The 11,038-nt window shown below is 43.8% G+C and overlaps 1 long non-coding RNA gene across 1 annotated transcript; it reads left to right on the top strand.

Annotated features, from left to right (window-relative positions):
• The first annotated feature begins 568 nt into the window (after positions 1-568).
• On the top strand, positions 569-10,678 carry LOC126531332 (uncharacterized). Its single transcript, XR_007599626.3, has 4 exons — positions 569-673; positions 4,514-4,772; positions 10,365-10,454; positions 10,575-10,678. It is a non-coding gene; the product is annotated as an uncharacterized lncRNA (long non-coding RNA).
• The last annotated feature ends 360 nt before the right edge of the window (positions 10,679-11,038 follow it).

The raw sequence follows: 11,038 nt of genomic DNA, 5'->3' as shown, positions 1-11,038 counted from the left end.
TCTGAACAAGACAAAAATTACGGATTACCGTGGTTAAGATAAACTACACAAGGGACTTGTCTGTTCGAGGGAGGTATACACGACAATAATAACTAATTTACACCCTAATGATGCACAAGGGAGTAAATCGGTCTATATAAGCCACACCCAAGGTTGTATTAGGGGCTTACTAGAGGTGCAGCAGGACCACGTGCGCCTTTGCAGCCCTTCTGTTGCTATGGAACACATGTAATCTTCTGAAAAGGCGAAGAAGGTTGTGTATCGGAACGGAGTCTCAAGCACCTTCCAAAAAAAACGATCTTGTCACGCGTCTTCAATATGAGGAGGCTGTCAAACAGTGCATGTCAAACACGACGGGAGCCTTATCTCGGAAGAAAGGCGCATGCGAGAGGGAGAGAGAGAGTACGTGATGACGAACTCACCAGCGCGGTCGCTGTTCGCGCAGTGTTGAAGCGAACCCGAGACTTCGACCTTGGGGCTACGCTCTCGCGTGGGAGGGGAGACACAAGCACCGATATCTAGGTCCAATGAAGGGTGGGGACTCATAATCTATAAACAAGCGTATACATATAAAAGGGACTCGCATCCAACATGCGTTCCAGATTCGATCTGAGCGCGTGCTATTGAACGTTTGCGCGATACGCAAGCAAGCAGCACCCACTTCCCACACCAGGTGAGTTGCCGTGCTCTTTCTACGTAGTGGATGATCGCCGTACATTTACAAGCCACATTAGGCTTTTCCCTCTGCGCGTGCCCAAGCGTCGAAAAAAGAGCCCTATTTTATGTTTTTCTCGTTTACGCGTCGCCAAAACGCGAACAATATTGAACCGGGAACTCGCGGCAGAAATATTAAGGTGACGCGCTATACGTCGAAATGAGTAGTAGGTTCTGCTATAGACTGGTAGATAAAAAAAAAAGGGGGGGGGGTGCAGTCTCTCATACTGTGAGCGCATGCATGCAGGGTATGCCTGAAATGGGGTATAAAAAAGCGACAGCCGGCGACGTCACGTCGATATTTCTGCACCAAATCGTGACGCAATAGATTACAGTAACGTACGTGTTATTCATGACTAGTTAATTGATTATACGGGGTGATCATTTTTAAATATCCAGGAATTTTCAAAAATCGCCTGTGGCAGATGGCATAATTCGTTTTTGAACTGGAACTTGCGGGCTACAATTTGCAAATTGCAATACGTGCCGCAATGCAATCGATTAAAAAGTTAATTAGCGATTTTTAATTAGTTGAATATGGGGTTCTTTAACGTACACCTAAATCTAAGTACACTGGTGTTTTCGCATTTCGCCCCCATCGAAATGCGGCCGCCATGACCAGGATTCGATCCCGTGACCTCGTGCTCAGCAGCCCGATAGCAAATTAATAGATAGCTGTACGTAGTAAGAATACTAGTTTTATCGGCTGTATAAACTTGTAAACATTCGCTTGCTAACTTAACAATGATAGAACGTGAAAGCGCGACTCAACGAGGACTTACAGAGAAACAGACACACAGGGACAGCGGCGTCTTTGTCTGCTACTTTCTACGTCCTTGTTAAGTCGCGCTTGCACATTCTATCATGAATTCAAACCAACTAGCCAGCCAACGCGTTTTAACCAAATTAACCAGCACAGTGTCACGCGCGCAATGGTAAGCATGAACACACCTCGCTCGATGAGCGCGGAAACTCGCTATCAAAATTCTCGAGTGAAGAATCGCGGCAGCAGCTTGGCGAATTGACCTTCATGCATCTCTCGCTTCAACGCTAATAAAACGTCGCAAGCAGAGCGCATACGAAGCTACCAGCACCACGCGCACTCTGCAAACATCGCAGATCGTTTTGAAGATGAGGCCTGTGCGGGCGCGTACTTTGGCCACAGTTCGCAGATCGGTTTCAAGACACACGAGCACCGGCAATGCGTCCCTATAAGGCGTCCGCAATTCGCGTGGCCAACGCCGTAGTAGTAGATGCCGCCTTGTCTCCCCTCTGTACGGAGCGGCGGGCGAGTAGGACATCGAGGCACCCTAGCAGCCGCCGGAGAAGAACGCTCCTCCTCCCTCGCCTGACCCCCCCGCCTCGCGCGCGACGGGAGAGGGCATGCATCCGTGCAGCGTTCCTCGCTGGCGCACGCGAGGTGGAACGGCGTTCGCCAGCTCACCCTTGGACGCTTTCACTCATACGGAACCTCACGGCGACGGCAGAAATGAGCGTGGAGTGGTCATATAATTGCTATCGCAATAAAACATGTTAAGGTTGACTGCACAAATAAACAAAACCCACGCCAGTAAACATGCGCATTACTTGTGCAAGAAAAGGTCAGCAAAAGTTATGCTATAGCGAAGTCGGCGTTGCAGGTGAATCGACTCCAGGTTGCTATTGTTCTTGCTTTTGTTCGATATTTGTCTTAAGAGGAAGCTTCAGCTCGGGTGCTCCTATCTATATACATGTAAAAGGAGAATCCGCTTTTCTCGGCAACCACTGCCCCAAATTTGGCGGGATTTGTTGCATTTAAAAGAAAAACTTAAAATCTAGTGACTGCTGGTTTCGAATTTTGGATTTATGGCGTCAATTTCTTGTTAAAAAGTGGCCAAATCGATAATTATCAGAAAACGAAACTATCAAGTTTACAACTCCGTAACCCAGCAACGAAAAACAATAATACAATTACGTGAATTGCATCTAATAGTACATCCAAAGCGGACAAAATTTATATGTTACATATGAATATAAAAAAACTTAGTAATATGGAAATACCGCTTTTGCAGAACCCTTGTAACCAACGTAACAAATTCACTTAGGATGTAAATTGACATAACAAATTTGTCCGCTTTCAATGATCTAAAGGATGCCGTTGACAGAACCGCGATATCTGTTCTTGATGCAGAGCTATTAATTTGTAAACCTTATACTTAAATTTTTTTCGAACTTTCGAATTTTTGAAAATTCTTGTAACAAAATTCAGACCCTAAATCTAAATTCCGCTTCTAACAGTCACTAGAATTTAACTTTCTCTGTCAACTGCAACAAATTTCAGTAAAATCGATCCGGGGGCTATCTCAGAAACACGTTTTACGTTTTACATGCATTTGAATATAGGCCGCGTCGTAGTTGGGCCCGAGCTAAAGCTTCCTCTTGAGAGGAAGCTTTATTGTATTATCATTTTTATTGTATCATTGTATTGCATTATTATATATTTATTGTATTATCAGTTTTCGTTGCTGGGTTACATAGATGTAAACTTGAAAGTATCGTTCTTTGAAAATTTTCAATTTTTGCCCATTTTTAATTAAAGATGACGACCTAAATCAAAAATACGAAACTAAGTCACTACATTTTAAGTTTTTCTTTTAAATGCAACAAACCTTGTCAAATTTGGTGCAGTGGTTGCCACGAAAAACGAGCTCTCCTTTTACATGTATTTAGATAGGAGCACCCGAGCTAAAGCTTCCTGCTCTGGCTTGCCTACTCTGGATCGAGCAGTCTCGAATGGCAGGAAACCGCTCGTAGTTTCTATAGAGCCTACGCTGCCATGTTATGGTGAATTGGGGTTTACTTTATCTAAGTTTGTTACCTTGTAAAGCCAGAACAAACATACAGAAGAGTTTGCGCCTTTTGGGCCTTATATATTGTCTCAAAAAGTAATCGTAATATATTTCGCATGCCTTAATTTCCTTTCTTTAATGCTTCGCGCCTGGTGCTTTCAGGTCTCGAACGACATGTGCGTATACAGGTGACACAGCAATCTGACAGGAAAGGAGCGAGCGCGAAGGCTTAAAGAAAGGAAACACAAGCAAGAAAGATTATTATTGTTTGGGGACAACTAATACACGCGTACTAAACTGTTTTTTTTTTTTCAAGGTATGGGTTACCTCACCCAACGTAAAAGACAGGAAGCCCAAACCCGGGCGTCTCCATGTTTCAGGACCAGTGGCGTAGCCCCCCCCCCCCCCCTCGATTTACTTCTGGCCCGAAATTTTTCTGGTCGGCGCCTAGCTATGAACAAAGGCGCATAGCCTTCGAACGCCCGCCCGAGACAATTACAGGATGTTACACGTCTTCAGGCAGGCCAAGGGCTTGCTGAAGGTAATACTGAACAAGGGCCTGGATCCGAGCTAGTTAGTATGGCAGGTCAAGCGCACGAAGACATGGACGGCGAAAAGAAGACAAACAAGGCGCTTTTAGGTAATAGTTGTATTATTATGCACCAAGCTTGGGAATCTTAACGGATAATAATGGAACCTCAACCCCCCCCCCAGCCCCCACCCCCCACCGAAATGCAACCTTAGCCCCCCCCCCCCCCCCCCCCCCCCCAAAAAAAAAAAAAGAACCTGGCTACGCGCCTGCTTGGGACGTACCAGATCCACCGAGTGTACGACGCTGCGTGCACATATCTCTGTCGCGTGCGCAGGGTTGCAATGTGGGCTTGTTGGTTGGCTTGTTGGTAGCGCTGTGTGTGTCCCTATGTGTCTTCTTTTGTCCCGTCTTTTAATCGCGCTACCTACTCCCCTTGAAGCGTGCGCAGGTTTCGGGCATCATCCATCATGGTCTCTCACGGGCACGGAAGGTCCTGCGCGCTCGTTTTGGTGCTGATGCTGCTCTCCGCAGTGCTCGTCACTGAAGCTAGCGACGATATGCCGGAGCATAGCGAAGCCTGGCGATGGCCGCGCAAGGCTAACCCCATTGGGTCGTTCTTTGGCCACATAATCGAGGGCGTTGCGGAGGGGGTCACCAACTTCGTCCTCAACATTATCTCCTCCGACAGCTCCGACGCCGTGAGTATGCATTCGCTACACGCACCCCGTTCGCGTAAAAGTGTCTCCTGTACGTGTGCTATATGTGCAATATATTTACTGCGAATTTCACTGCGCATATTCTGCCAAGACACGCAAGATCGAATCGGTGAGCGAGTGACTTGAGCCCGAATGGAATTCACAAGGTTTAGGTTTGTCCAGCTGGGCACGGGGGACAAAAGCTGACTACATGCATGCGGCGTGCACAGCACAGAAAAATGCGTGCCCCGTGGCTGACATACAACGGTAAAAAATGCGTGTTGTTCCGAAAAGCCGTGTTAACCGCGCGCGTTATCTATGTAAGACGTAGAGGCTGCGGCGGTCTTGTTCGGGAAAACCTGTTATTACGTTTTGTTGTGCTATACCGAACAGGAAAAAAAAGAAAGAAAATGATGAAGATGAAGAAGGAAAGAAGTCGAAACTTTAATGCCACACGCACTTCTTCAAAACAGGCTGCTATTCAACTAAAATAGCCAGACATACGCGCAGCCACTCGTACGCGTACATGCATTTCAACCAGACCATGAACCTTATAATTGCGTCTAAATCAGCAGAATTTTCTTTTTGGGAGATGAAATGGGCACAGCGAGCAGGCTTTACTCCACATGTAGTAGGACAAAATTAAAGCAAACTCCGCGGAACGCAGCGTGTTTTGTAGTTGTGGATACGGGACTGAAGGTAAATTGTCACGACGTTATTTATTTATTTATTTATTTATTTATTTATTTATTTATTTGCTTCGTCACAGTACAGTGTAACAGGAGGCGCAGGGAAATGCCGTTCAAATGACGCCTTGAGGGATCCTCCGCCCCCTTTGTGAACAATGGCTGCTGCTGAAGGACATCACAATATCAAAACACTTTTTCTTTTTAGGTACCACATTGTTTTACGTAAAGATCAAGCCATAAAGGCAAATTGAAAACATAATTTATACACAGTTTACAGAACAAAGAAAACTGCTGCAGTCTTCTGCACCTAAATAAATTGCTACATAGTTTGTACAACAAGAAGAGCCGCTAATTCTGCGACACTTAAATGAGAGATATCTATACCTTTGCTAGTGTATGATTTAGAATTCGCGAAGGAGTACATCAAAGCATCTGAAAGTCATAATTAGTACGAAAGTAAGGAACACTCCACATTTCTGTATTTATTGTTTCATAGGCTTTTTCCTTTAAGCAAAGATTTGCCATCTCCATGAACAAAAAGTTTGAGCGTTTGCAGCTAAGACAGTACTCTCGTAGTAGTCTGTATTGATTTAGGTCATTCACTTTGATCATCCTATATTTTTTTCAATATTGGGTCGCTAGGTGCTAGAACTATAGCGTTGTCTATCAGCCTCAGTATTTTCTTCTGTATTCTCAGCAATTTCGTCAAGTTTGTTCTGTAGTTGTTCCCCAAACCAAATAGCAGTAGTTAAGAACTAAACAGCGATTTGTGTATCAATAACCTCAACGAGTTGGGGATAAGGTACCGGATATGCCTTAATATTCCAGTTATCCGGCTTAATTTTATTTGAATATTATTGCCGTGGTCATCCCATAGCAAAGAACTGGAGAAATGTACCCCAAATACTTTCACTGACCTAACTATTTCTATACCTGAGCCTCTAAATACAAGGTTATTCTGAAAGTCACTTGCTTGACTTTCCGAATGAAAAACTACGGCTTTTGTTTTAGTTGCATTTATCTTTAACTTAATGTTAACTTTTCCAGTTGTCTAACTTCTGTAACAAGTCATTAGCTTTACTAGAAAGACTAACATCTGATGCTGAGGTGACAAATATACTCGTGTCATCTGCATAGATATAAACTTAACTTCTGGGGAGACATGGACTATATCATTAATATATAACGTGAACAATAAAGGACCGAGAATGCTCCCCTGTGGTACACCTGAAAGTATCTTCTTATCTGATATTAAATAATTTATAGAAACAAAGTGACATCGATGCGCCAGATAGCTTTTAAGTAGCACGAGCGGGCGCCCGCGAATGCCGTATTGGTTTAATGTTTCAAATAAGATGCCGTGGTGAATATAGTCAAATGCTTGTGTGAATCCACAAAAATTCCGACCACTGAATTTTTTTGTTCAAACTGTTGTAGGATATATTCTTTTTGATCCAGTAGGGCCAGTTCTGTAGACTTATGTTTTTGGAAGCCGTATAGCGATTTTGTCAGGACATATTTGGTGCAAAAACAGGATAAGCGACTAAAAATATTTTTTTCGAAACCTTTAGGAAATACGGGGAGAAAAGATATCGGTCGATAATTTGCAACGTTATGCTTGTTCCCCTTTTTGTGGAGAGCTATTACGCGTGCCTTGTCGAAATACAGAGATTGAATATGTCTGTTAGTGCTGTACTGATTTGATCAATAGCATATTTCACTGGTCTTATTTGCATGCCATCGGCTTCGCAGCTGCGACTGTTATTTACGCCAAGGAATACTGTGGTGACTTCTGGTTCAATGGTACTTGCTAAGAAAAACGTGTTTGTAGTTTCTGCACCCAGAGTTCAGCAAGCAGCGGGTGATCTGTCGTTAAAGTCTCTGTAAAAGAAGTAATCATTAAGAACATTGGCCATAGCTTCTCCACTGACCAAGTTGTCATCATGGAGCTTCTCCTTAATTTGCTCTGTTCTCGGATGGCGGCCCATCAAAGAGTTTATTTTATTCCATAAAACAGCTGGTCGTTTTGAGCACAAAGTAAATACTTGTATGTGATACAGCTCCTTTGATTTCTTCATTTCTTTACTTGAGGCATTTCAGAACTGCTTGAAAGCAATTAGGTCCGCCTCGTCGTGTGAACGCATGAATTTCTGAAATAATATTTTTTTTTGTCAATTTTACATAGGAGCTTGCGCGTCATCCAAGCTTCCCGACAACCTTTACATTTATTCCGTTGTTTATAAGGGAAGTGTTTTTGTATATACAAATAAAGGATACTAAAAAAGCGTCATAGGCTGCATTCGCAATAGTTGAGTGAAAAACATTGTCCCAATGCAAAGTGCCAATTTATAAACGGAAGGCATCTAAAGCAGCTGGGCAGACATGCTGATAAGTGTAAAGAATGTCATTCTGAATTAACGTAGGTGCACCTGTTCTTACAGAACAACATATCGCCATGTGACCACTAATAGGACACGTAATGACAGCACAGGTCACACACGACAGATCACAGTTTATGATAAATAAGTCTATGGTGGTCTCCGAAGACAGAGTATCTAGTGGATCTGTTTATAATGTTTTCGCAACCGTTGCATGCAATAACAGTTTCAAAGTCAAACTTTATCGTGCCGTCATGCCCCATGTCAATATTGAAATCACCACTCAATATAACAGTGTACTGGTGTTGATTTACAAATGTTAAGAGAACATCTAAAAATGCAAAAAATCAGACAAGTTACCATCAGGTGGCCGGTAACACACAGCAACTATGACATCTTGAAACTGAACACTTAACATTTCATAATGAGCAGTAACTAAAGTAAAATTTTCGAGCAATACGGCTGATAAATAATTATCAAGTACCATAATGACACCACCCCCTCGACGACTTGGCCTAAAAACAGAAAACGTTTTCATATGAGGTAGTTGACATTCTTCTGAAATATCCGATTGCCAGGTTTCTGTTAGCATAACTACATCAAACCAACCTTTCATTTGGTTAAACACACACTCGAGTTCATTTACTTCGTTTCCCATTGATTGTACATTTAGGGTATTTGGGGCTAGTCAAGCTGCTACGAGCAGCTTTTTTCCCCACTTTACCCCCGCAAAGCTGTATTTAGTTTTTTGTGGAAATAAAGCATACATACATACATACAAATGGAAGCATCGGAGAAATCCTCTTTGTACACTTTCAAACCGCTTCACTAACTCACGAAGGGCGATATATCCGTAGTCATCCATTTTACAAAGCAGTAAAAAAAAGCTAAGGAACAGTTCAAAAATAAACATCAATTGCTCAACGCTGACAAGTCATCCTCACACCTGATGACCTGCGCACGTTCTCCACTCTTCCTACGACCAGGACATTCCCATTGCAATGCCATGCAAAGTCATAGCAAACTCTCCTAGCCCAGGTTTTTGCTGCTACTAAGAGAGCCCGGGAACGCTTGGTCATATTCTCAGTTACGTAAACATGATCTTGTATCTGCCTCAAGAATTTTCTTTTTTCAAGCCACGTATCTCGAAGGTACTGGTGGACAAAGCGAAGGATCAGTCCACGCTCACCTGGCCTTGATGCCGTGCTGTGAACAGCGGAAATATCATCAGCCGGAGCAAGTTCCATCGAATTCAAGGTTTTCGCAAGATCAGTTACCTTGTTTAAAAGATTTTCACCTGCAATCTCAGGAATTCCATGTACTTCAACATTCAGATGTCGGCTGCGCCACTCGAGGTCATCAAAACCAATCTGAAGCTGGGCGAGACCCTTAGCTGGATCCTCCTTCTCAAGTTTGTCGATCTTGCATTTTATGTTTTTTATTTCCCTGTCTTGCCCGCTCAAGCGTTCCTGAATTTTATCAAAGTGATCCGACAGCAACTGAATTGAACTGTCTATTCCCTCTACCTTTTCGTTCAAAGTAAGGAGAGAAGTTAATTTTTTGTGCATGTCTATGATCGCAATCTCAAGCTGAGCATCTCCGATTTGATCAGCGGGACATGTGCTACTCTCGGAAACCCCCGGCCTGCAGGCGTCGCACTTCCATGCTTTTCTTTTACCCAACTTTTTTCTTTTCAGCATACTCCTTTTCACTCATGCCTGAGCATACTGAAGCATGAACACAGAACTCGCACTCACTGCACACAATAGCACTCGCGGCATCTTCAATTTCAGCTGTGCAACCGCAGCACTTAGTCATGTTTGAGCCCCAGTCATTCGTCATCAAAACAAATCGCTTGGCAGCAGCGACAGAACGAGATGAACGAGAAGTTTAACCAACATGTAAAACACAGCAGAAGTTATCCTACGTACTTTCCTCGCCGTCGCCGCTGCCAAAGTGCTTTGCCAAAATCACGCCACTGTGTAAAGACTCTTTTTGTCGTGGTGCCGCTGCTATTCGCTGATAATCTATGCCGCAAAACGACGCAGTTACTTCCAGGCAGACAGGTATAATGGGCGCGGGAAAATTGAAGTTTTGTCCAGGCGATTGTAGACAAAGTCTTTCTTTCTTTTTTTTTTTTTTTTTTTTTTTTAGTCGGGGCGCCACAGGAGATCGAAGTTTTCGAACTCAGCGCCTGTAAAGCACAGCAGAAGTTATCCGACGTGCTTTCCTCACCGTCGCAGCGGCGACGTGCACAATTTAAAAACCGTGGTTACTATCCGCGGGCCGAAAGCACGAGATAAGCTTAAGGGGGCCCTGAAATACATTGTGAACTAACAATAATATGACCTCACTATTAAATGACGTCTTCCAGGAATCACCTGCTGCAAAACTACGTGCACTCACCTTGCTTGTTTTTTTGTGTGTTTTTTTGTGGTGGGCCAAAAGTATTTAGCTGTACTTAGGCTTATCTTGGCACGTAGCCGTGGCGCTATTTCCAGATCAGTACAACAGTTTCACTATTTTAGCCCAAGCCGTCGGGGGAGACGTCTCGTCGGTGACGGTGCATGGCGTGAGGAGAATGTTCACAGCTGACGTAGTGATCGTGCTGCATTGAGGTACGTAGGAAAACGCACCTTGCTGATGTTAAAATGTCGACAAGCTCAAATTAAAAAAAAAAGAAAACATAATCGGCGAATGGGTTCATAATAAGCAGCAGCACTCTGTTTTGATTACAGTGCAAGACAACGGCCCGCCGTCGCGTCGTCCTCCTCCCCCCCAACTGAGGAAACTGCCAGCCAGTGGTTTCAAATAAAAGTTTTGTCCATCTATTTACTACGAATCAGGGCGTTCTTCCTTCTTTTCTTTTTGAAAATTAGTGTCACCACGTTGGACACAGTGTATTATATCCAAACAAGCGACCATAACGTGATCAGTGTGGAAGGAATGTGGCGTGATCTAACCATACTGCAAGAATCAGCGTCTTGAAGAATTTCCCAGCGTGAAACCAGTGCGTTTTTCAACATTGAATTGCACAATAGATAGGTATTGAAGCTCGCCGGGTTTCAATGAGGCAGCGGTAACCCCGCTAGGCGCATGCTGGGTCGTGCTGGAACAATCACTAGATTTATGGTTTTACTGCAAGGACGCTGCGTAGGGTGCTGCACAGCAAGAAGTTTCAGACCAAGTTTGGTCTAAAAAC

This window comes from Dermacentor andersoni, chromosome 5 (genome assembly GCF_023375885.2).
Source record: "Dermacentor andersoni chromosome 5, qqDerAnde1_hic_scaffold, whole genome shotgun sequence".
NCBI classification, from domain to species: Eukaryota; Metazoa; Arthropoda; class Arachnida; order Ixodida; family Ixodidae; genus Dermacentor; species Dermacentor andersoni.
This window is presented reverse-complemented; position numbering and strand designations above follow the sequence as displayed.